The sequence below is a fragment of the Bombina bombina genome, chromosome 7 (assembly GCF_027579735.1).
Source record: "Bombina bombina isolate aBomBom1 chromosome 7, aBomBom1.pri, whole genome shotgun sequence".
Lineage (NCBI taxonomy): Eukaryota > Metazoa > Chordata > Amphibia > Anura > Bombinatoridae > Bombina > Bombina bombina.
This window is the reverse complement of record NC_069505.1, coordinates 314,880,521-314,899,904: the sequence shown is the minus strand read 5'-3', so window position 1 is coordinate 314,899,904 and position 19,384 is coordinate 314,880,521. Positions and strand designations below refer to the sequence as shown.

The window sequence follows — 19,384 nt, the reverse complement described above, 5'->3', positions numbered from 1 at the left end:
AAAAAAACATTGATTGGACACCCAGCACACTTCTTTATCCTTAGTCCTTTTTATAAGAGGCTCCCGGAGCCTCAACAGAAACAACAGCAAGAAAGAGGACATATGGCATCCTTGTGAACAATTGATTACAGTTAAGGCATTGATTTTAGAATCCTAGAGATCATTTATATGACCCGGGAAATAGAAAAAAACATTGATTGGACACCTAGTACACTTTATCCTTAGGCGTTTTTAATAAGAGGGTCCCGAAGCCTCAACCGAAACAACAGCATGAAAGAGGACATATGTCATCCTTTTGAATAATAGATTACAGGAAAGGCATTGATTTTAGAAACCCAGAGATCATTAGTTGCCACCGGGAAATAGAAAAAAACATTGATTAGGCACCCAGTACACTTATTTATCCTTAGGCCTTTTTAATAAGAGGATCCCGGAGCCTCAATCGAAACAACAGCATGAAAGAGGACATATGTCATCCTTTTTTTTTTTTTTATATTAATTTTTTTATTGAGGTTATAACATCATATACACAACAGTCTCATCAACAGGTTACATAACTCCATATGCATTATACTGACATGACATGGCGGTTTAGACACCTCATTTTTAAATGATATGGCTTTGCAATGTCCTCAGTCGAACAGGTCCAGTCAAGGGACCAGAAATCACTCAAAACAATTGAGGGCATGGTAATAATGATAATAGTAGAAGTTACAGTTCAGTGTATATGGGGAAAATACAACTCCGGCACAAACTCTCAGTAACAAAGTAAAGAGGCATAAGGAGGGCACCCATGTAGCTCTGTATAGCCCGACGGTTGGCAAAAATCAGGTGCAAAACTTTCCCCAGCTGCTATTTTAAACAATAATATCCATTAACACTAAACATTGATAAAGATATAAACGTTATTAAGACTATTATCTTTGAAATACTACAGATAGACTGGGATTTATAAACAGAATTAAGATTCCTGTATTAGAGCCCCGAGAGCCATTTTTCAAAATTGCAGGGAAGTACCAAGACATGGCTCTGCGGGTAGGACAGAGGCTACCAAACTCTGTCAAAGAGTGTGCAGAAGAGGGGACTTACTCCTGCCTGCACAAGAGTAATGGGGGGCGGAGGGTAAACCGGGAATCATGTGTCCTTCTGTTACTACTTTATATATCTACTGAGTTAAGCGGCTCCAGATTAACCTGAAGCAGGGCACTATAATATAGGCGATATAGTAAATAGCCTTCTACAGCAAATTCATAATGCAAAACAGGAACAAATAGCAGTACAGCACAGTATATAAGCGATTAAGCAATTACCTCTATTATCTTGGGATCTTCATTATGTGTTATGACTGTTGAGGGCAAATGCTGTAGAGAGGTATAAAATGACACGGTCTAGAATGACATGTAATCACACACATACAATAGAATTATACATGGAAAGCAGTGAAGCAGGTAAATACTTAGAAGCTATCATAATACTTCAGCCTAATAATAAATAACAAACAAGGGGGGTCAAGGAGCACACAACAGTAAATTTCCACCTGAAATGAAAACATAGCAATGCTTGAAGCATCATCGCATGCAGCTAACTGCTTTTGAGTTGGTCACTTATCTAAGAATTTATGTATTGCAAGTCCCTAACTGAAACTTGATGTGTGACTCCACAGACCCCCCCACAAACACACATTAATTTGTCGGGCTAGGAATATCCATTTTTCCTTGAGGCTTTGCTCGAGCTTGGATTACTGCATAGTGTAACAGAAAATAACAAGGAAAGTTAGGGGGTAGCAGTAGCAGTTATCCAAATGAAGTGAAGACTGTATAGTGATCTATTTAGATCCAGAGGTAGGCAAATAGTCTTACAAGAGAGAGAGTCCCTCATCACCTTTTTGCAAGTACACACCGGGAGTAAGCCATAGGACAGAATGGTCGTAAGGCTACAACTATCAACTCAGACCTTACGGTCGTCATGTAGGAGTGCAGCTATAGGGCAAAGTCAGGTTGTTGAATTTAGCGGTTGCTGGGGAGAGGGCGCATCTCGTGCTCCCTCATCATCAGTATGTACACTCAGCCCACACCAGCTTTCACACGATGCAGCCTCACCGAGGGAACAGAGGGATCCAGTGACCTCTGGTATATTGTTTCCACCGGGTTTAGCCCCAAGCTGCCATTCACATAGGGATCGATTGGACTCTGACGTGCAGTCTCCTGAGGCACCCTGAACCCAACTTCATAGCAGTAGGAGCTCCCGCGAGTCATGAGGACCAAGAAAGCTGTCCCGTTCAGGGCCACAGGGATTCCACCAGTCGCCGAGTCTGTGATGTGCGCCAGGACAGCCGGAGGTGGAATTGTATCCTCCGGTACATCGCTGCACTTTGCGCACAGAGTTGCACATGATGTCACCGTCGGGTCCTCAATGGTAACCCCTGCATGTGTATCCGCCATAACAGATAGGAGGCGGTCAAATCTTTGGCTCATCCTGTCCTCAAAATCAGCCATCCAATTTTGCAGTGTCACAAGTAGCCCTTCCATGCTCCTAGAAATTTTATAGTCAATCGGCCCCTTCCTCGTGAAATCAGTTCAGGGCATACCCACTGCCGGCTTACTGTATAGTGCCCAGGGCGCGATTCTTTCGTGCAGGCCCAGAGGTCAGCTAAGCTTCAATCTTTCGCTCCGTTGCGGCTAGATAAACCAGATCTTAAATACCAAATAAGTCCTTGGCTGTTATAGGGCTCATTTAAAGTAAAAATAACAGCTTTGGTGCAGAATAAGCTCCAAAACTCAGGTATAATATAGATTAATAGCTGGAGCTCAGGGTCTATGCGTCTGTTCAAGCTGAGCACTGGCTCCGCCCCCCACCATATGTCATCCTTTTGAATAATAAATTACAGGAATGGCATTGATTTTAGAAACCCAGAGATCATTAGTTGCAACCGGGAAATAGAAAAAAAACATTGATTAGACACCCAGTACAATTATTTATCCTTAGGCCTTTTTAATAAGAGGATCCCAGAGCCTCAACCGAAACAACAGCATGAAAGAGGACATATGTCATCCTTTTGAATAATAGATTACAGGAAAGGCATTGATTTTAGAAACCCGGGGATAATTTGTTGCAACCGTGAAATCTAAAAAAACATAGATTAGACACCCAGTACACTTATTTATCCTTAGTCCTTTTTATAAGAGGCTCCCGGAGCCTCAACAGAAACAACACAATGAAAGAGGACATATGGCATCCTTGTGAATAATAGATTACAGGAAAGGCATTGATTTTAGAAACCCGGGGATAATTTGTTGCAACCGGGAATTTGAATCAAACAAATGATTCGATGGACACCCAGTACACTTCTTTCCCCTTCGGCCTTTTTATAAGAGGGTCCAGGAACCTCAAAAAAAACACCAGCAGGAAAGAGGACGTATGGCATCCTTTTGAACAATAGAGTACAGGTACAGCATTGATTTTACAAACCCAGAGATAATTTTGGTCAAATGTGAAATAGAAAAAAAAATTGAGTGGACACCCAGTACACCTCTTTCTCCTTAGGCCTTTTTATAAGAGGGTCCAGGACCCTCAAACAAAATACCAGCAGGAAAGAGAACATATGGCATCCTTTTGAACAATAGAGTACTGGTACGGCATTGATTTTAGAAACCCACAGATAATTGTTTGGAAAAGTGAAATAGCCCCAAAAACCATGCTTGGACTCCCACTCCAGGTCGTTCTCCTTCAGCCTTTTTATAAGAGGGTCCAGCACCCTCAACAGAAACAACTGCAGGAAACACCACCACATATGCCATCCTTTTGCACAAGCGAGTACAGGTATGGCATCCATTTTAGAAACCCAGAGATAATTGAGAAGAACCAGGAACATTTTTCTAAACATTTGATGGGGCACCCATTACAGTTCGTTCTCCTTCAGCCATTTTATACCATGGGCCACGACCCACAACAGGCACAACAGCATGAAACACCACATATGCCACCCTTTTGCACAATAGAGTACAGGTATGGCATAGATGGAACACAGAGATAATTTAGAGCAACCAAGAGATGGATAAAGATGCTTGGTCGGTCCTCCTCCTTCAAATTTGTGGCATTTTGCTTTCAATTTAATGGTCCACCAGATATGAGTGGTGTGCTAAGTTGTACAATTCGTAACACTTTAATCACTAGTGTTATGTGCCTTATTTTTTTATTGGATTTTTGTACCCACAGAGCTGCAGCAGAGACCAGAAAAATTAGGAATGTACAAATGACTGAAAAATTTGGGTATTGTCGTAGCAACTGCTGTAGCAGCGGCCAGAAAAATTGATGTTTGTAAAACATTTATAAAGTGCCCTAAAAGCTTGTGGCTTGAACACTAGTTGTTGGCGGATAAGTCAAGCAAGTCCTCTGACTTTATAAAAAAAAAAAAGGCCAGCCTGTGTACCAGTTGTAGCCCAAGCCAGCTCATCTCATCATCAGGCCTTTTTTATTCAAATGTATCGCCCAATGTCAGTCCCTTCAGGATCCAGCCCTCATTCATTTTTATAAAAGTGAGATAGTCAAGGCTTTTTTGACCTAGGCGACTTCTCTTCTCAGTGACAAAACCTCCTGCTGCACTGAAAGTCCTTTCGGACAGGACACTTGAAGCGGGGCAGGCCAGAAGTTCCATTGCAAATTGGGATAGCTCAGGCCACAAGTCCAGCCTGCACACCCAGTAGTCAAGGGGTCTATCGCTCCTGAGAGTGTCGAGATCCGCAGTTAAAGCTAGGTAGTCTGCTACCTGTCGGTTGAGTCTTTCTCTAAGGCTGGATCCCGAAAGGCTCTGATGGTGCATGGGAGTTAAAAAGGTACGCATGTCCTCCATCAACAAGACATCAGGAAAGCGTCCTGTCCTTGCTGCCGTGGTCGTGGGAGGAGGAGGATTAAATTCATCTCTTCCCCTGTTACATTCCCGTGGTGCTGTGACATCACCCTTATACGCTGTGTAAAGCATAGTTTTTAATTTATTGTTAAAATGCTCCATCCTTTCTGACTTGTGGGAATTTGGTAACATTTCAGGCACTTTATGCTTATACCGGGGGTCGAGGAGTGTGGAGACCCAGTACAGGTCGTTCTCCTTCAGCTTTTTATACGAGGGTCCCTCAACAGGCACGACAGCATGAAAGAACCCATTTGAACAAGGTTGGATGCCGAGCTAATCATGTCCGTTCCTCCTCCTCACTGATCTCACTGATGGTATCTTCTTCCCCCCAGCCACGTACAACACCACGGGTACCAGAGAGGTGACAACAACGAGCACCCTGGGATGCCTGTTGTGCTCGGTCTTCCTCCTCCTCCTCAAAGCCACATTCCTCCTCTGACTCCTCTTCCTCACAATCATCTTCCTGCGTTGCCGCAGGTCCAGCAAGCGATGCTGATAAGTCTGTTTGTGGGGGTGATGGACACCACAACTCTTCCTCTTCCTCTTCACGCTCATCTACTGCCTGATCCAGCACTCTTCGCAGGGCACGCTCCAGGAAGAAAACAAATGGTATGATGTCGCTGATGGTGCCTTCGGTGCGACTGACAAGGTTTGTCACCTCCTCAAAAGGACGCATGAGCCTACAGGCATTGCGCATGAGCATCCAGTAATTTGGAAAAAATATCCCCAGCTCCCCAGAGGCTGGCCTAGCACCCCGGTCATACAAATACTCATTAACCCCTTAGTGACCAGAGCACTTTTCCATTTTCTGTCCGTTTGGGACCAAGGCTATTTTTACATTTTTGCAGTGTTTGTGTTTAGCTGTAATTTTCTTCTTACTCATTTACTGTACCCACACATATTATATACCGTTTTTCTCGCCATTAAATGGACTTTCTAAAGATACCATTATTTTCATCATATCTTATAATTTACTATAAAAAAAATTATAAAATATGAGGAAAAAATGGAAAAAAACACACTTTTTCTAACTTTGACCCCCAAAATCTGTTACATATCTAAAACCACCAAAAAACACCCATGCTAAATAGTTTCTAAATTTTGTCCTGAGTTTAGAAATACCCAATGTTTACATGTTCTTTGCTTTTTTTGCAAGTTATAGGGCCATAAATACAAGTAGCACTTTGCTATTTCCAAACCATTTTTTTCCAAAATTAGCGCTAGTTACATTAGAACACTGATATCTTTCAGGAATCCCTGAATATCCCTTGACATGTATATATTTTTTTTTAGTAGACATCCCAAAGTATTGATCTAGGCCAATTTTGGTATATTTCATACCACCATTTCACCGCCAAATGCGATCAAATACAAAAAATTGTTCACTTTTTCACGAATTTTTTCACAAACTTTAGGTTTCTCACTGAAATCATTTACAAACAGCTTGTGCAATTATGGCATAAATGGTTGTAAATTCTTCTCTGGGATCCCCTTTGTTCAGAAATAGCACACATATATGGCTTTGGCGTTGCTTTTTGGTAATTAGAAGGCCGCTAAATGCCACTGCGCACCACAAGTGTATCATGCCCAGCAGTTAAGGGGTTAATTAGGGAGCTTTTAGGGAGCTTGTAGGGTTAATTTTAGCTTTAGTGTAGTGTAGTAGACAACCCCAAGTATTGATCTAGGCACATTTTGGTATATTTCATGCCACCATTTCACCGCCAAATGCGATCAAATTAAAAAAAACGTAAAATTTTTCACAATTTTAGGTTTCTCACTGAAATCATTTACAAACAGCTTGTGCAATTATGGCACAAATGGTTGTAAATGCTTGTCTGGGATCCCCTTTGTTCAGAAATAGCAGACATATATGACTTTGGCGTTGCTTTCTGGTAATTAGAAGGCCACTAAATCCTGTTGCGCCTCACACGTGTATTATGGCTAGCAGTGAAAGGGTTAATTAGGGAGTTTGTAGTGAGCTTGCAGGGTTAATTTTAGCTTTAGTGTAGAGATCAGCCTCCCATCTGACACATCCCACCCCCTGATCCCTCCCAAACAGCTCCCTTCCCTCCCCCACCCCACAATTGTCCCCGCCATCTTAAGTACTGGCAGAAAGTCTGCCAGTACTAAAATAAAAGAGTTTTTAAAAAAAAATGAATTTTTTTTTTAGCATATTTACATATGCTACTGTGTAGGATCCCCCCCTTAGCCCCCAACCTCCCTGATCCCCCCAAAACCGCTCTCTAACCCTCCCCTCTGCCTTATTGGGGGCCATCTTGGGTACTGGCAGCTGTCTGCCAGTACCCAGTTTACAATAAAAAGTGCTTTTTTTGGGGGTTTTTTGTTTTTTTCTGTAGTGTAGCTTCCCCCAACCCCCCACCCCCCACAAACAAACCCCCACCACCTTGCTCATTGTATATATTTTATTTTGATTATATTTTTTATTTCCCCATTTTCTGCAGTGTAGCGGTTCCCACCCGCTCCCTCCCCGTGCACGCGCCCGCCCCCACCCTCCCGTGCACGCGCGCGCGCCCGTGCGCGCCCCCAGCCACCCCCGCCCACGATCCCGCCCCCCTTCAGATCCACATGGCCATCGATGGCCGCCACCCACCTCCCGGTCCGGCTCCCACCCACCAACGCCGGTAGCCACCGATCTCCGGTGCAGAGAGGGCCACAGAGTGGCTCTCTCTGCACCGGATGGCTTACAAACGTTATTGCAGGATGCCTCCATATCGAGGCATCACTGCAATAACCGGAAAGCAGCTGGAAGCGAGCAGGATCGCTTCCAGCTGCTTTCCACACTGAGGACGTGCAGGGTACGTTCTCAGGCATTAACTGCCTTTTTTCTGAGGACGTACCCTGCACGTCCTCAGTCGTTAAGGGGTTAATAGCTTTTTCTTGTTGGAGCAGGCAGTCAAACATTAGGAGTGTTGAATTCCACCGTGTCGGGCTGTCGCAAATCAAGCGCCTCACTGGCAGGTTGTTTCGACGCTGGATATCGGACAAGTGCACCATGGCCGTGTAGGAACACCTCAAATGGCCACACACCTTCCTGGCCTGCTTCAGGACGTCCTGTAAGCCTGGGTACTTATGGACAAATCGTTGTACAATTAGATTACACACATGTGCAATGCACGGCACATGTGTCAACTTGCCCAATTTCAATGCCGCCACCAAATTACTTCCATTGTCAGATACAACCTTGCCAATCTCCAGTTGGTACGGAGTCAGCCACTGATCCACCTGTGCGTTCAGGGCAGTCAGGAGTGCTGGTGCGGTGTGACTCTCCGCTTTCAGGCAAGTCAACCCCAAGACGGCGTGACACTGCCGTACCCGGGATGTAGCATAGTACCTGGGGAGCTGGGGGGGTGCCATAGATGTGGAGCAAGACACAGAAGTTGAAGAGGACTCAGCCAAGGAAGAGGTTATGGAAGAGGATGGAGCAGGAGGAGTAGAGGAGGTAGCAGCATGCCTGCCTGCAAGTCGTTTTCGGTGTCACCAACTCTTCTGCAGAGCTACGCATTCCATGCTTGTCAGAAGTCAGCAGGTTTACCCAATGCGCAGTGTAGGTGATATACCTGCCCTGACCATGCTTTGCAGACCAGCTATTCGTGGTCATATGGAACCTTGCCCCAACGCTGTGTGCCAGACATGCCATAACTTCCTTTATCACAACAGAGTACAGGTTTGGGATTGCCTTTTGTGAAAATAAATTTCTGCCAGGTACCTTCCACTGCGGTGTCCCAATAGATACAAATTTTTTGAAAGCATCAGACTCCACTAGCTTGTATGGTAAAAGCTGGCGGGCTAAGAGTTCAGACAAGCCAGCTGTCAGACGCCGGGCAAGGGGGTGACTTTGAGAAATTGGCTTCTTACGCTCAAACATGTCCTTGACAGACACCTGACTGTGGGCAGATGACCAGGAACTGCTATGTAAGAGAGACTGAGTGGAGGATGGTTGAGAGGGGGCAAGGAGGACAGCACTGGTTGACGTGGCTGAAGATGCTGGAGCAGGAGAAGGAGGGCGGCTTTCACTTTGTGTGCTGCTTCTACTCATGTGTTCTTCCCATCGGCGTTTGTGATGGGAGACCATGTGCCTTCACAAAGCAGTTGTACCTAGGTGGGTGTTGGACTTCCCACGACTCGAGTTTCTTTTGGCACAGGCTGCAAATGGCATCGCTGTTGTCAGAGGCAGACACACAAAAAAAATGCCACACTGCTGAGCTCTGCGATGACTGCATTCTGGTGGTGGCAACAGCATGCATTGATGCGCGTCGGCGTGCTGTCTGGCTGACCCCTGGTGACGATGCATGCTGTCTAAAAGAAGTAGCTTTCCAGCCTCCAGTCAGATTTTAAAAAGACCTTTTAGCCATTTCTTACAGGGTCCATCATATCAACAACGTTTCAAACCTATGCCAGGTTCTTAATCATGTCATGACATGATTAAGAACCTGGCATAGGTTTGAAACGTTGTTGATATGATGGACCCTGTAAGAAATGGATAAAGGTCTTTTTAAAATCTGACTGGAGGCTGGAAAGCTACTTCTTTTGAATATGCATTGGGGTCTGGCTGGCCCTTTCCTGTGCCCAAGGAGGAAAAAAGGTGCTGTCTTTCACTATTACATTTATGATGCATGCTGTCTGACTGTGCCACTAGCTCCTTGCGACGACCTCCCCCTGCTTCCAACTCGTCTCCTCCTCCTCTCTGTCTCCCCATCTGAACTTTCCCCCTCTTCTTCTTCTCTTCTAGCAGGCACCCACGTGACATCCACCGACACATCATCATCAACCGCTTCACTTGTATCTGAAACATCAAGAAAGGAAGCAGCAGCGGGTACAGCATCATCATCATCATCATCATCATCATCACACCGTACCTCCATGTCGGTAATGCTGCCTGACTGAGACTGATCACTATTATCTACATCCTCTGTCAATGATGGTTGCGCATCACTCATTTCTTCTAAATGATGTGTCAATAACTCCTGTGACAGATCAAGTGAAGCGGCTGTGATGCTAGTGTTGGTGGTGGCGACAGGCGGGGGAGTGGCACTGGTCACTTGAGACCTGCCCAAAGCACAGCTGGACTTAGATGGTGCGTCAAGGTTAGGAGGACTAGCAGTGGAAGCTGAAGAAAATTGGGTGTCCTGTGTTAGCCATTCAACTAGGTCCTCCTCAGAAGTTTTCGTGTCCCCCCTGGCACCCGGCGTCTGAACAATGTGCATATTTGTAGGGTCTAAAGGAATCACAGCACCACGACCACGACCACGGAACCTGCGGGGTGGCCTGCCTCTGCCTGTCATTTTTTTTAAAATGTACACTAACAATACTATTACACCAATTGAGTGGTGGCACTGTGAAAGTGGGCACAGTATACGCTGTGAGACTGACAACAACAAAAAAGACAGATGTTTTAAAAATCACAAATTGTTAATTTTTTAAAATATTACAAGTACTGTGACAACAAATATGATTGTTTGGCACTAGTTGGCAAATGGGCCTGTTTGGCACACACGCTGGGAGAAAGGAAACTGCAATTCAATGGCACTAGGAGACTGAAGAATCACAGTCAAAACAGTTATGATTAACAAAAATTCCAATCCTGTTACAATAAATATTATTGGTGGCCCTAATTGGCTAGTTGGGACTGGCACACAGGCAGGAGGAAAATGCAATTCAAGGGCACTAGTAGACTGCAGATTGACAGTCAAAACAGTGATGATTGACAAATTTTGCAATACTGTTAAAAGAAATATGATTGCTGGCAATAATTGGCTAGGTGGGCCTGGCACACAGCAGGCTGCAAGGCAGGAGGAAAGTGCAATTCAATGGCACCAGCAAACTGAGGATTCACAACTATTACCAAAAATTTTAATTTTTAATTATTAAGAATACTGTGACAACAAATATGATTGGTGTAAATATTTTTCAAGTAGGCCTGGCACACAGGCTTGGAAGGCAGTAGAAAAGTGCAATTATAGGGCACAAGCAAACTGAGGATTAAGATCATCAACAATCAAGATTTTTTTAATTTTAATTAGTAACTATACTGTGACAACAATTATGATTGGTGTAAATAGTTGGCAAGACGGCCTGGCACAAAAGGCTGGCAGGCAGGAGGTAGATGCAATTCAAGGACACTAGGAGACTTAATACTGACAGTCAAAACAGTGATGATTGACAATTTTTGCAATACTGTTAAAAGATATATGATTGCTGGCAATAATTGGCTAGGTGGGCCTGGCACACAGCAGGCTGCAAGGCAGGAGGAAAGTGCATTTCAATGGCACAAGCAAACTGAGGATTCACAACAACTATTACCAAAAATTATAATTTTTAATTATTAAGAATTCTGTGACAACAAATATGATTGGTGTAAATATTTTTCAAGTAGGCCTGGCACACAGGCTTGGAAGGCAGTAGAAAAGTGCAATTCTAGAGCACGAGCAAACTGAGGATTAAGATCATCTACAATCAAGAATTTTTTAATTTTAATTAGTAACTATACTGTGACAAAAAATTATGATTGGTTTAAATAGTTGGCAAGACGGCCTGGCACAAAAGGCTGGCAGGCAGGAGGTAGATGCAATTCAAGGACACTAGGAGACTGATTACTGACAGTCAAAACAGTGATGATTGACAATTTTTGCAATACTGTTAAAAGAAATATGATTGCTGGCAATAATTGGCAAGGTGGGCCTAGCACACAGCAAGCTGCAAGGCAGGAGGAAAGTGAAATTCAATGGCACCAGCAAACTGAGGATTCACAACAACTATTACCAAAAATTTAAATTTTTAATTATTAAGAATACTGTGACAACAAATATGATTGGTGTAAATATTTTTCAAGTAGGCCTGGCATACAGGCTTGGAAGGCAGTAGAAAAGTGCAATTCTAGGGCACGAGCAAACTGAGGATTAAGATCATCTACAATCAAGAATTTTTTAATTTTAATTAGTAACTATACTGTGACAAAAAATTATGATTGGTGTAAATAGTTAGCAAGACGGCCTGGCACAAAAGGCTGGCAGGCAGGAGGTAAATGCAATTCAAGGACACTAGGAGACTGAATACTGACAGTCAAAACAGTGATGATTGACAATTTTTGCAATACTGTTAAAAGAAATATGATTGCTGGCAATAATTGGCTAGGTGGGCCTGGCACACAGCAGGCTGCAAGGCAGGAGGAAAGTGCAATTCAATGGCACCAGCAAACTGAGGATTCACAACAACTATTACCAAAAATTAAAATTTTTCATTATTAAGAATATTGTGACAACAATTATGATTGGTGTAAATAGTTGGCTAGACGGCCTGGCACAAAAGGCTGGCAGTGGCAGGCAGGAGGAAAATGCAATTCAATGGCACTAGGAGACTGAATATTTGCAGTCCAAAAAATTATGATTTTTATTTTTTTTATATACTGTTACAAGAATTATGATTGGTGCCACTAATTGGCTAGTTGGGCCGCCTGGCACACAGGCTGGCAGATATGAGTCGTGGATGGTAGGTAGGGCAGCAATTTAACACAGTATGCTGTGTAAGTGACAAAAACACAGGCCTGATAGAAAATTAAGTTAGATTACACTAGCAAAATATTTTAAAATTTTAGATTTTAATATTAAAATTATGTTAAGAAGTGCAATGCACATATGACTCTATGAGTGGTCGCACTGGCTGGCTGCTACGTAGGGCAGCAATTATCAACAGTATGCTGTGTAAGTCAGATAGACAGTTAGACACAGGCCTGATAGAAAATAAAATTAGATTACACTAGCATAATGATTTAAAGACTTTTTTTGGGGAATTTAAAGAAAAAGGTTAAGCACATACATATGAGAAGTGGCTGATAGCCTTTGAAGGGCAGCTATTAAAATCAGTAGGCTCTGTAAGTCAGATACACACACACCTGATAGAAAATACTATTAGATTACACTAGAAAAATGATTTAAATTATTTTTTTTTGGGGGGGGGATTAAAAAAAGGTTAAACACATATGAGTCGTGGCTCATAGACTAGGGAGGGCAGCAAGTAAACACAATAGACTCTGTATGTCAGCAAAACACACAGGCCTGATAGAAAATTATATTAGATTACACTATCAAACAAATTTAAAAATTTTTTTTTTATATTTAAATTAAGGTGAAGAAGATATGAGTGCTGGGTGGCTGCCTGGCACAGACCAATTAACCAAAAGACTGAAAAAAAAAATGAGGTATATTAATGCTGAGTGTGCCTGACAGACACAGGCCTGATAGTAAATGTAATTAGATTACACTAGCAAAATATTTTTTTTTTTTTTTTTTAATTTAAAATAATGTTATAAACGGATATTAACACTGGTGGCTGGCACAGAGCAATGAACCAGAGTATATGCTGTGTGACACAGGCCTGATAGAAAATGAAAAAAATTACACTAGCAAAATAATTACATTTTTTGGTTAGTTAAATTTAAACTAATGTTGTTAGGGAGATATCAGTTGTGGCAGTAATCACAGCATATGCTGTGAGCCTTAAACACACAGCCTGAAAGCCAGGCAAATGCTAATAAAAAAAAAACGGGAAAAAAAAAAACGGCACGAAATATAGCCCTAAAAAGGGCTTTTTGGGGTGCTGTGCTTGCAGCAGAGATGAGTGGAGTCCTTCTGGACTGTAGTCGACACTAAATACACTAGCCTAGCTATGTTTTTCCTATTAATGTCAGGAGCAAAAACACAACACGTCCTCTCATTAAGAAAGCCAGGTCATTATGAGTCTAAAATGGTGGATTCCGAGTAGCTGGGAGGGTCTGTGAGGGAGTGTCTGATGTTGATTGGCTCTAATGTGTCAGACGGCTGTGACATAAAGGGTCAAAGTTTCCTCAATGATGACATATAGGGGTGGATCGAACAACGCCATGTGTTCGCCCACAAACGCGAACGCGAACAAGCTATGTTTGATGTAAACATTTCACGGGCGAACAGTTCGGGACATCACTAGTCTTTAGCCAGCCGACCACCGATGGAACAGAAGAGGACATCCGCAGTGGCCGAAGTCATCATCCTAGGGGCGCTGAAGAAGTCTTCCATCCGATTGAAGTCATCCTCCAAGGGGCGCTGAAGAGGTCTTCCATCCGATTGAAGTCTTCATACAGGCGGCGTCTTCAATCTTCATCCATCCGGAGCGGAGCGGAGCCATCTTCAGACGAGCCGATGCGGCGCAATCTTCTTCCACTGATGACTTCCCGACGAATGACGGTTCCTTTAAGTGACGTCATCCAAGATGGCGACCCTCGAATTCCGATTGGCTGATAGGATTCTATCAGCCAATCGGAATTAAGGTAGGAAAAATCTGATTGACTGATTGAATCAGCCAATCAGATTGAAGTTCAATAAGATTGGCTGATCCAAACAGCCAATCAGATTGAGCTCGCATTCTATTGGCTGTTCCGATCAGCCAATAGAATGCGAGCTCAATCTGATTGGCTGATTGGATCAGCCAATAGGATTGAAGTTCAATCCTATTGGCTGATTGCATCATCCAATAGGATTTTTCCTACCTTAATTCCAATTGGCTGATAGAATCCTATCAGCCAATCGGAATTCGAGGGACGCCATCTTGGATGACGTCAATTAAAGGAACCGTCATTCGCCGGGAAGTCGTCAGTGGAAGAACATGGCTCCGCGTCGGCTCGTCTGAAGATGGCTCCGCTCCGGATGGATGAAGATTGAAGACGCGGCCTGGATGAAGACTTCAATCGGATGGAAGACCTCTTCAGCGCCCCTTGGATGATGACTTCAATTGGATGGAAGACTTCTTCAGCGCCCCTTGGATGATGACTTCGGCTGCTGCGGATGTCCTATTCTGTTCCATCGGTGGTCGGCTGTCTGAAGACGGCTAAAGGTAGGATGATCTTCAGGGGGGTAGTGTTAGGTTTATTTAAGGGGGGTTTGGGTTAGAGTAGGGGTGTGTGGGTGGTGGGTTTTAATGTTGGGGGGGGGTTGTATTTTTTTTTACAGGCAAAAGAGCTGAATACTTTGGGGCATGCCCCGCAAAAGGCCCTTTTAAGGGCTGGTAAGGTAATAGAGCTGTTAACTTTCGTAATTTAGAATAGGGTAGGGCATTTTTTTATTTTGGGGGGCTTTGTTATTTTATTAGGAGGCTTAGATTAGGTGTAAGTAGCTTAAAATTGTTGTAATATTTTTTAAATGTTTGTAACTTTTTTTTTTTTTTTTGTAACTTATTTTTTTTTTATTTTTTGTACTTTAGTTAGTTTATTTCATTGTATTTTATTGTAGTTATTTGTAGCTAATTTATTTAATTCATTTAATGATAGTGTAGTGTTAGGTTTAATTGTAACTTAGGTTAGGATTTATTTTACAGGTAATTTTGTATTTCTTTTAACTAGGTAATTATTAAATAGTTAATAACTATTTAATAACTATTCTAATTAACTAAAATAAATACAAAGTTACCTGTAAAATAAATATAAATCCTAAAATAGCTACAATGTAACTATTAATTACATTGTAGCTATCTTAGGGTTTATTTTACAGGTAAGTATTTAGTTTTATATAGGAATACTTTAGTTAATGATAGTGTAGTGTTAGGTGTAATTGTAACTTAGGTTAGGATTTATTTTACAGGTAAATTTGTCTTTATTTTAACTAAGTAGCTATTAAATAGTTAATAACTATTTAATAGCTATTGTACCTAGTTAAAATAAATTGAAATTTCCCTGTAAAATAAAAATAAATCCTAAGATAGCTACAATATAATTATTATTTATATTGTAGCTATATTAGGGTTTATTTTAAAGGTAAGTATTTAGTTTTAAATAGGATTAATTTACTTAATAAGAGTTATAATATTTAGATGTATTTAATTAATATTTAAGTTAGGGGGGTGTTAGGGTTAGACTTAGGTTTAGGGGTTAATTAGTTTAATATACATGGCGGCGGTATAGGGGAGGCAGGATAGGGGTTAATAAATTTATTATAGGTGGCGATGGTGTAGGGGGGGCAGGATAGGGGTTAATAAGTTTAATATAGGTGGCGGCGGGTCCAGGAGCGGCGGTTTAGGGGTTAAACAATTTATTTAGTTGCGGCGGGGTCCGGGATTGGCAGGATAGGGGTTAATAAATTTATTATAGGTGGCGGCAGTATAGGGGGGCAGGATAGGGGTTGCTATGCATAATGTAGGTGGCGGTGGGCTCTGGGAGCGGCGGTTTAGGGGTTAATACATTTATTATAGTTGCAGCGGGGTCCGGGAGTGGTGGTTTAGGGTTTAACATATTTATTATAGTGGCCACGGGGTCCGGGGGCGACGGTTTAGGGGTTAACATATTTATTATAGTGGCGGTGGTCTCCGGGAGCGGCGGTTTAGAGGGTAATACATTTATTTAGTTGCGGCGGTGTAAGGGGGGACAGATTAGGGGTGTTTCAATGTTTAGACTCGGGGTACATGTTAGGGTGTTAGGTGCAGACATCTCCCATAGGAATCAATGGGATGTCGGGCAGCAGCGAACATGAACTTTCGCTATGGTCAGACTCCCAAAACCAGGTACGCTGGGCCGGAAAAGTGCAGAGAGTACCTGCTAGTCATTTGATAACTAGCAAAAGTAGTCAGATTGTGGCGAACTTGCGTTCGGAACATCTGGAGTGACGTAAGAATCGATCTGTGTCAGACTGGGTCCGGTGGATCGAAGCTTACTTCACTATATTCTACTTTTGCCGGTGTGTAGGGCTTGATAACTAAGGCGAATCAGCCTCGCCACAAATACGCTGCAGATTTCCAGCGTATTTGCGATTGACGGCTTGATAACTAGGGGCCTGGGTCTCAGGCAACTATTTTATCCCACAGGTACTACACACAGCTAAATGAACTAACACCTCACAAACCTAAAATAAAAGAATTTGATGGTTCGCTAATAGGTTTTGGGGGTGACTCTCTTAAAGTCTGCGGTACAGCATGGTTAAAGTTAAAGCTAGGGAACAGGGTCATAAGACACCCTGTCATTATAGTCGATCTGCCAATTGATCGTTTAATTATTGGTAGTGATCTCCTGAAGCGATTAAGCACCATAATTGATTGCATAAATAATGTAATTTGTTAAGTAAAAAAGCCTATTAATTATGAGAAATCCGGTATATTTTGCACCCGGCATAACTGTCACATGGTGGAAGAGAAACCAGATGCTGTGGAGATTCATTTCAGGAATGACTCTATACCTGAAATCATTATCCTACAAATAGATGATCAGGCTCCTTTAAGTGGCTCTGATGGTAATACTCTTAAAATTTCGCCTGGAAAGATAGCGAATATCTCCTTTAGACGGCGATGTATTAACCATATCTCTCGACAATGGGGACCCTAAATCCCCTAAGGGGGAAGGCCATGCTCAATACCTTGCAGGAATTAAGAGAATTAAAGGGGATCTATTTATCCCTATACAAATGCATGACCTTGGTAAAACCAAATATGCTAAATTGAACTTAAAACAGGAAGCTAGCTATATAAGCGAAGGCTTATTAGCGCAGATAGCTGAACCTAAAGTGATTAAATATCTTTCTCCCCAAGACCACTGTGTCCACAGCCCGAATGACAGATCTGAAAGCTATAACATCACAGCTAAGTGCTTATTATCTATATCTATAGGTAATAAATCAGCGGAGCATCTGTTTTTAGTTTTAAATACTCCCCATAATCAAATATACGTTTGCAATGATCTCTTACATAGATATGCCATACAAATAGATTTGATTAAGTCTTGCCTCTGGAGCAGGTTAAAGGGGGACCCTGAAGTATTTCAGGATGAAAACACAGCCCTGAAATCTAATCAGCAATTGCCATATGCTGTGAATATGCAGGTGTCTAACGATGTTATAATCCCTGCTGGGGCTGATAGATTCCTCTTACCATTACAGGTAAAGAGAGGTCAGAAATTAAAAACTTCTGAAACACTACTTTTCCTTTCCCATAGAATACAAAATCTGGGTATAACAATGACCCATACACCTTTGGTAAATATTGGAAGTATTCCAATACATGTTATTGTGCATAATATGACCCCACAGGATATAACCTTATCCAAAGGAACTACCATAGGATATGCGCTGGTATCAAGTTATTACACTTTTGGATTCCAGAATAATGTAATTGGGCTAATACCTGAAGGATACTTAACTGAAGAACAATTAATAGAACAATCCTTTTCATCTATACCAGAGGGACTATTTACAATTCAGTCTATTTATCCCTTCAGCTCAGAGGAAGGCATCTGTAAAATTGAAGAAGCCTCTCTAGTATTTGATCAGCCAATTAAAGATCAAGAATACCCCAATACCCAGAGTCATGGGGGCAATATACATTATAATCAAGGGGACCTCACCTCTAGGTTGGAAGAAGCCTATGAAATAGGACAGCCTGAAATTTTTCCAGGATTTCAGCAAATAGTCGAATAGCAAATATCTTTAGCTAATAGCTGTTTCAGTGATGATGAATGCTGACAGCTGCGAGAACTCCTGATAGAGTACAAGGATATTTTTGCTAGGGATTCTTATGACTGTGGGACTACAGACTTGCACATTGCAAGAATACAAACAGATCCCAATGCACCACCTGTCTTTGTTAAACAATACAGACTTCCTTTAGCCTCATATGATTCTCTTTCAGAAATCATAAGGAACTTGGAAGAAAGGGGTATTATCCGACAGGTGCACAGCTCTTATAACAATCCTATTCTAGGTGTTCTTAAGCCAAATGGACAATGGCGTTTGTGTGCTGACTTAAGACAGTTAAACAAACGAGTGTACATGTCTGGCTGGCCTGTGCCATATATTGACCAGTGCCTATCACAGATGCAGGGATCCAAAATATTCACTTCCATTGATTGTGCACAGGGATATTGGACCATAATGGTACATGAGAAGGACCAGTATAAGCTGGCATTCTCATTCCAAAAGGTCCAGTATGCATTCCAGAGACTTCCGTTTGGATACATAAATTCAGGACATGAATTTGCTATATTCATGCATAAGGCTATGCCTGATGCACTGAAAGTGGGACCTTATCTTATGTTGATGATGTTTTAAGCAAAAGCACAGACTTTGAAAAACACATCACAGAGCTTAAACATGTCCTCAGCCAATTTAAAAGGTCAGGTGTCAAATTATCCCTACAAAAAGCTCAATGCACCCTGACAGCGGTAAACTTTTCTTCTTAGAAACAGGTTACACATATAAAAGCATGAGTGCTGTTTTATACCAAAAGCATGATAATTTAGGATTGTCTCACCCTCCAGATACCTCCCGGTCATTTGAACGGTGCAACACATAAGCAAGATGCAGAGTTGGTGGTATAGTGGTGAGCATTGCTGCCTTCCAAGCAGTTGACCCGGGTTCAATTCCTGGCCAACGCACCTCAGTCTGTTTTAATATAATAGTTTAAACTGTTATTTCAAAAAGCGTTGTCTCACCCTCCAGATACCTCCCAGTCATT

The 19,384-nt window shown here is 42.2% G+C and overlaps 1 non-coding gene across 1 annotated transcript; it reads left to right on the top strand.

Moving 5' to 3' along the window:
* Positions 1–19,232: 19,232 nt before the first annotated feature.
* Positions 19,233–19,304, top strand: TRNAG-UCC (transfer RNA glycine (anticodon UCC)). Its single transcript has one exon. It is a non-coding gene; the product is annotated as a tRNA-Gly (tRNA).
* Positions 19,305–19,384: the final 80 nt, after the last annotated feature.